Source organism: Chrysochloris asiatica, unplaced genomic scaffold, assembly GCF_000296735.1.
Source record: "Chrysochloris asiatica unplaced genomic scaffold, ChrAsi1.0 scaffold00170, whole genome shotgun sequence".
Lineage (NCBI taxonomy): Eukaryota > Metazoa > Chordata > Mammalia > Afrosoricida > Chrysochloridae > Chrysochloris > Chrysochloris asiatica.
The window spans coordinates 3,599,170-3,607,295 of record NW_006408688.1 but is presented as its reverse complement, the minus strand read 5'-3'; positions in this window follow the sequence as shown (position 1 = coordinate 3,607,295).

Here is an 8,126-nt window from a genome sequence, read left to right as displayed (position 1 = left end):
GAAATTGTGATTTATGGACACAGATTTAAGCCTTGTTTTGTAAGAAAGGGGAAGAATAGATGTAATTCTAGACAAGGTAAAACATAACAAGACCTACTGTCTGCTAATGATTAATCCATTCAAGGAAAACTGCTGACTGGTCAGTTGGCTGGCTGTGGAGTGAGGGAGTTCATTCATACCTTCACTGAACAAACATGAACTCAGAGCCCGCTCGGCACCCAGCACTGGTCTAAATGCTATGATAATTCCTTAAACGCGGTGAAAGCCCTGTGCTCACAAATTTATTGTTCAGTAGGGCCACAAAAACTAAACAAACACACATCAACTACATCAGGGAGTGATAAGAGCAAAGAATAAAAGCAGAGTAAAGGAAAAAGAAACATTAAATAAGATATGATAGATGGAAAATACTTTTCTAAGTACATAAAATATAACCAGGAACCTGAATAAGTTATGGAGGCAGCCATTAGTATTTCTGAGTAATGTTCCTCTTAGGAAGCAAAACTAGAAAATGCCAAATCTCCACTGTGAGGCAGGAGCATTCTTGATTCGTTGAAGGACAGTAAGACAGTGAATGTGACTGGAACAAAGTGAAACAAGGGAGACTTTATATAATACCGGAGAGCTATCTATGTTAAGGATCACAGATCTTTTTTCAAATAAACTGATTAAGTATTTCTGAAATGGGAAGACTTGGAATATAAGAGTGATCTGTTCTGACATATTTTTTTTAAACTATCACATTATTGGCTCCATGTTGAATAATAATCTCTATAGGTCTGCAAGAATGGATGAAAATATAAGAATGAAGGTAGGACACATGCTCATTTCAGAGACAAAGGTAGTGATGTGGTAGGAAAAAATAATGATGGTTAAAAGGAGCAAAACTTTGAATAAGTTTGAAGAGATAGAACACAGTAGAGAGTGTGGGTTTGGTTTTACAAAGGAACACCACTGCAGCTATGAACTGCCTCAAAACAAACACACAGTTTCAACTGTTTTTTTCCAATGACCAGGGTACCACCAAACTCCAACTGACTCAAGACAATTATCAACACCGCTGCCTCTACCAAACCCAATCCATGACTTCTTCACTATTGCTTAAACTTTTACTATGCACATATGATCAAAAGTAAATTATTAAGACTATTGAATGAGCGTAAATGAAACCAAAAGTCATGAGACATGCATGTTGTATGCATGAAGGCACTATGCTGGAACATGTTCCCACGTAATTTCTTCAATCCTGCCCACTCTACGTGTACAGTCATTATTTAATTGTGCATGTTATTTGTGGCAAAAATATGATATTTTGGGGTTGGATGTGGAAATAGTACTTCTTGTGACAGTTACAACAAACATTTGGTTTTATATAATATGAGTCAATATGCAAGTATTCAGTACTTAGCAACCATTCAACAATTTCTGATGGCATATAGATATTCATGTGTTCCATAAGGTTTGATTTTTATTGTTTTTAAAGGAAAAGCAGCTCTCCTTTTGTTTACTGGAGTCCTGGTTTGGTGCTGTGGGTTAATGTGCTTGAAAACAAAGTCTGTTTGAACCACAAGGTCAGTGGTTCAGATTCACCAGTCACTCCTTGGAAATCCTATTCAGTGTCATGATGAGTTGGAACTGACTTGACAGTACTTAACAACAACAATAACAACTTTTGTTTATTACTCGCCTTAATGGTTTATTCCTAGTGTGGGGCTGTGGGATAAAGCACTGGACCACAAAGTTGGTTGGAATCACAAGGTCAATGGTTCAAACTTACCAGCCACTTCTTGGAAACCCTATAGAGGGTTGCTATAAATCAGAACTGACTCCACAAAATTTAAAAACAACAATGATGGTTTTAAGAGAGCATGGTGATTCCATACGGTAAATACAGGGCTGTGAACCACAGAGTCCATGGTGAGAACCTGGAAGCTGCTCTACAGGAGAAAGATCAAGCTTTCAGCTCCCAAAGATTTACATACAGCCTTGGAACCCACTCAACGGCACTTAACAACAATCATTGTTCTAAAGACACCAGGCTTGGACTCTTCCAAAATGGATCAATGGTGGGATAGTAACCGATAATACAGAAAATATGGCTCTGGGTTCTGGATCTTGGGCTTTATCCAGAAGACAAGTGGAGGTTGTAGAAGCAAAGGCAGCAGAGGGCTGCTCCTGAGGTTTAGGGAGGTAGAACAGTGGGTGGGGCTGGGTGCATTCCATACCCTCCCCACTGGCTTCTTCATCTCAACCTGGCTTCACCCTCTTCCCTGCTTTGCCACTGCATCCATTTCTCAGGCCTCTGCCAGAAGCTCTAATAGTAGTTACAGCAGCAGCGATGATGTAATACAGGAGGGAGGCTCCCAAGTTTTAATATGATGTTCGAACAAATCCAAATCACATAGTGTCCTACTTCACAGAGGGCAATGTAGTTGTTGCAAAAAAAAAAAGCATAAATATGAATCATTTAACATCCACTATCCACTATCACAGAAAGCATAGTGGATGTTAAATGATTCATACTTATAATTTTTTTTTTTTCCATTTCTACACTAATAATTTTCAAGAGACATTACTTTTAAAATTTTTCAGTGTTATCTTTTAACAATGTTTTGCATCACCATAATTTCAATAATGGAAATTAAATACTGAGTGTAATTTTTCAAAAGTTATCTATATTTAGCTCAATGAAAAATAGCTTGGGCTTTGGGACAATAAGTTTATTTTCCTACAATTTGCATATATTGAATTTAGATAATTTTAATTCAAAATTATAAATTGTTCAGATTGCTATTTATTACTCTTTTAGATAGTTTGGATATACATATCAATTTTAGACCCATAATTATAGAATGATCCATATTTTTCATACAGCATCAATAACATATCATTTGGCATATTAATAAAAACAACACTATTCAGAAATTCAGAAATAAATTGCAAAGTAAACTGTTCAGAACTGAAATCTTCATTTAGCACTACATATTACATAAAACAGAGTACAGGTGTGGAGCTGCGGGCTAATACGCAAAGTCATTTGAACTGTAAGGTTGGTGGTTCAAGCTCACCAGCTACTCCTTGGAAATCCTGTACAGGGTCACTATGGGTCAGAAACGACTCAACAGCACTTAATAACAACAACAACATAGCATAAAACATTGACAATAACAATGTAAGATAAGCACTGCATTGCTAACTACAAGGTCAGTAGTTTTAACCCACCTGTTGCTCCTTGGAAAATCTAAATGTCAAGTTCACAGGGTAGGTTGGCGTGGACTTGATACCTGATTCGTTGTCAGAAAGGGACAGAACTAGCAAGCTCTATCTCCTTGTAAAGTGAGACAAAGTTCAACAGACGAAAATCTTCAGCATACAATAGTCAAAGAAGAGTAAGGAAAGGTCTACCTTGAAAGTAAGGATGGATACCTTAGAGTCAGGGGTTTGAGCATTAAGTACAATTTTTCTCTTCCTAGTATCAATGGGTTATATGAAGAAATATGTGGCATCAGGATTGGAGGAAGACTAATTAACAACCTGCAATATACAGATGATACAACCTTGCTTGCTGAAAGTGAAGAGGACTTAAAACATTTACTGATGAAGATCCAAGAGCACAGCCTTTGGTATGGATTACATTTCAATGTCAAGAAAACAAAAATCCTCACCACTGGACCAATAAAAAACATTCTTTTCAATAGAGAAAAGATTGAAGTTGTCAAGGACTTCATTCTTCTTGCATCAACTATCAACACTCATAGAAGCAGCAGTCAAGAAACCAAAGGACATATTGCATCAGGCAAATCTGCTGCACAAGACCATTTTAAAGTGTTGAAGAGCAAAGATGTCAGCTTGAGGACTAAGGTGTACCTGACCCAAGCCATGGTATTTTCAATAACCTCATATGCATGTGAAAGCTGGACAGTGAATAAGGACGTTCGTAGAAGAATTGATGCCTTTGAGTTGTGGTGTTGAGGAGAATACTGAAAGTGCCATGGGCTGCCAAAAGAACCAATAGATCCATTTTGGAGAACTGCAGCCAGAGTTTTCCTTGGAGACCAGGATGGCCAAACTTCATCTCTCACACTTCGGACATATTGTCAGGAAGGACCAATTGCTGGAGAAAGATATCGTGTTTGGTAAGGTGGAGGGTCAGAGAAAAAGAGGAAGACCCCCAATGAGATGGATTGGCCAAGTGGCAGCATCAAAGGACTCAAGCATGGCAACCGTGGTGAGGTTGGCCCAGGATCAGGCAGTGTTTGTTCTGCTGTGCATAAGGTCACTATGAGTCAGTATAGACTCAATGGCACCTAACAACAACAACAACAGTATCAGATGTCCTCCTGCAGTGGGGGAGCGGGGTGGGGTGGGGCTAATGTCACACTTCATTGCACAAACCACAGGGTATCTGTGTTTTTGTGGTTTAGCCATTATCCCTTATTCTTGTCTACGGGTTACTTGTTGGCCCTTGATGGGTTAAGTGCCCAATTTCTACCCTGTCCCCTTCCTCTTACCCTGCACCTGTCATTCTCCCTGAAGAGATATGAACCCTGAATTCATTTAAGGAATATGGGTGAGGACCGCTCTGGGCATTTCTTGCTGATAGGGGTCATATTCTTGTCTACCCTTTGGGTTCAATTTCTACCTATCTTTCACTATTCAGTGGGAGGTGTAGGTCAGAAGTTTTGAGTTGAGGTATCTAGGTGGGTAAGTGGTGTTTTGGAGCTTTTGGGGCCATGCCATTGCAGAGGTGGTTGATATCTGTGTAGCATCATTATTCATACCTGGAAGGCTTGTATTCTGGAAGATACAAACTTAACTAACAGATTAAACAAACAAGGTTTAAAAATGGAAAGTATTAATATAGTTACAGTGGGTCTCAGAGGTGTAAAAACTGAAGGGAATCTTTCTTTAATTTGATTCCATGTGCTTTTGGTCACCAGTGATGTATTTAGCCAATTCTTCTCTAAGATAATAAAACATTGTGTTCCTGCTGGTATCTGAGGAAGGAGGGTATAAAGATTGGGCACCACTGGGTGCAGAGACATTATAATGCCATTTATTGCCCTGAGGTCCTGCGCTAATTTCCATTTCCCACTTGGTTTATGCTGAGCTAAAATAGGGGTATTATATGGGGATGAGCATTCAATCAACCTTCCATTTTCTAACAATTGCTTGATAATAGGACCCAGGCCTTTAATTCCCTGTGGAGATAGCCATTATTGGTGCCTTTTGGATTATTCCAATTCTGGTTTGATTTTTTATTTAAACCAGGCTTACATGGGGTGTTTGAGTGGGCACCCCATCTGCGCAGACCTTAGGATCTAGGTCCTTTAGCTCAAATTGAATGTCTCCTCCCAGCAAGGCATCCTGTGTCAATATTAGACCATGTGCTTGGGGAAGAATGTTAAAATGTTTTCTACTTTAGACAAAAAGTCTTGTCCTAGAAAGCCGACAGTTAATTCAGGAATGATCAAAATGTATGCACTACTAGAACTGTTTCCCAGCTACAAAGCAAAATGAGAGTTAAATACGTGCAGGTAGATTGTCCATCATGCTAACAACTTCACTAGTGGAGGAAGACAGGCAACCGCCAAAGGATTTCAGAACTGAATAAACTGCTCCTGTGTCCAACAATAAAGTGACAGGCTTACTGGAAATTTCCAAGGTGACCCATGGATCCTCCATTAGGATTTTGATGGTGAGAGCAGGGAGCAAGCCAGGGTCCTGTCACACTGAATCTGAAGTGTCCATCACCATCTCCTTCCTCGGTTCCTCAGAACAGTTCCAAGCCTGGTGGTCTAGCGCTCCACATTGGAAGCAAGTTGAGTGAAGTTACACTCTACTCCCTTTGCCTTGTTGGCTTGGCCCTTCTGGAGATACTTTCTTTTCAGGTAGCCCACCTTGCTGTAGCCATAACACATAACTGCTGGTCTTCTGCTGCCTTCTGTTGAACAGTTAGGTTGGCTGCAACTGCAGACCTTATCACTTTAGCTATTTGGCGGCTCTTACTTGTTTTCTCCAGGTCATCATAACAATCTTACTCAGACGTTCAATCTCCTTTATAAAATTTCCAGGGTCTACTAAGAAACTGCATCCTTTTTCTTTGCACATCTTTAAATCAATTATAGTAAAGGGGACATGAACCCTCATATTTCTCCTCCCTGCTGGACCACTTCATGTAGAGGCAGGAGGGAGGGGTAAAGTTGGGTCAAGAGGTCAGGGAAATACCCTCTGTGGCTTTTGAGCTAGAGGACATGAAGGGATGCAAGGTCACATACTGGGTATTCTGCTGCAGACTCATTCAGGCTCCCGATCATTCAGCATTTTCAGTACAGGATTCACAATGTGGGGTGGAGGGAGAATTGCCCCTTAAATACATAAAGGACTTCACATGTGGGCCTTCTGACCACTTTTGCTCTCTCTTGCAAAATGAATTGAATTAGCAGATAGTATTATAATTTAAACTTCCATTCACAAGCCATGCTTTCTTGTCCAGATGTGTGTGTTTGTGCTAGATTTTATTAGAGAGTTTGGCTAGCTTGGCCTTCTGAAGGCTGTCAAATCCACGGAGATTTTATTTCTTTGTAAGACACCCAAGGGGGCTGTTGATGGGATTGAAATGGTCTGTCCCAACCTGAAGAAGGGAAGAGAGGGCAAGATCCATTTCCTCAGAGTCAGCATCTGTGTCTCCAGAGAGAAAACTTCCGATTTCATTTTGTGGGGCAAGGGTGCATCCTTCCTTTGTGCCTGCCTAACTTTCTCAGGGTAAAAGCTATACCTCCATTTCCCCTACTCTGTCTTCTTTGGGCCCACTGTTGGAACTCTTCATGTAGCTGGGATTGTCTAGACTTTTTTTTCTCACTTTCTTCCATAATTTGTTGTTGTAGTTAAGTACCATGGAGTCAGTTCCAACTCATATTGACCCTGCACAGGGTTTCCGAGGCTGCAAATCTTGATGGAAAAAGAATGCCTCATCTTTCTCCCGTGGTACAGCTGGTAGTTTCAAACTGCCAACCTGGAGGTTAGCAGCCTGATTCGTAATCACTATGCTACCAGAGCTCCATAATTTATGACCCACAATTATGTTTCAGGTGCTGGATGGGTGGAGCCCTCTTGACCAGGCATAATCCCTTAATTCTTTTTTTTTTTTTTAAGTTTTTATTGTGGATTGAGTGAAAGTTTATAGGACAGATCATCAGTTTTACATTCAACAAGTCATACACCTTGTTTCATTACAGTGATTATAATCCCCTCCATGTACCATTGGTTAACAGTATTTCTTGCTATTCAAAACAAAACAAAAAAATACCCACTAAGGCATATATCACGATTTATACCTCCAAGGGGCACATTCTTCAAGTCAGCCTCCTGGCCTCCAGCTCTTAGTCCCTGTCTTCTCATGAATCTAGAGTTCTGAGTCGCTTCTCGACTCCATGACCCCATCTCTGCCTCCGTCTCTGTCACCGCTACTTCTCTGGATAAGGTCCTGTATTCTGCTTGTGTTCTTCTCCCTTGATGGTCCTAGGGTTTTCTGTTTCTGGACTGTAAAATAAACTACTCCCCCATTTTTGTTACAAAACTTCTACCTTTACAATTGTGACAGTCGCAATTAGTCATGATAACAATTTTTCACTAATGAATCTTATGAATTTTATGCCCATCTCTTTTCACCAGACCCAGCTAGACAAGATGAAAATTCTTTAGTGGGGACTTTTTCTTCTTCCCCATACTTTTAAACTAACTCCCTCTTGAAACCTTATAAGCCAGTCACGTCATGCCTTTATCGCCCCCTCATTTTAGGTTGTTGTTGTTGTTGTCAGGTGCCATTGAGTCGGAATCAACTCATAGCGACCCCATGCACAGCAGAACGAAACAATGTCCAATCCTGGGACAACCTCACTACCGCTGCCACACTTGAGTCCATCAATGATACCACCTGGCCAATCCATCTCGTTAGAGGTCTTCCCCTTTTTTCTGACCCTCCACCTTACCCAGCATGACATCTTTCTCCAGCGACTGTTTCCTCCGGACAGTATGTCCAAAGTATGAGAGATGAAGCTTAGCCATCCTGGCCTCCAAGGAGCACTCTGGCTGCACTTCTTCCAAAACAGATATATTGGTTCTTT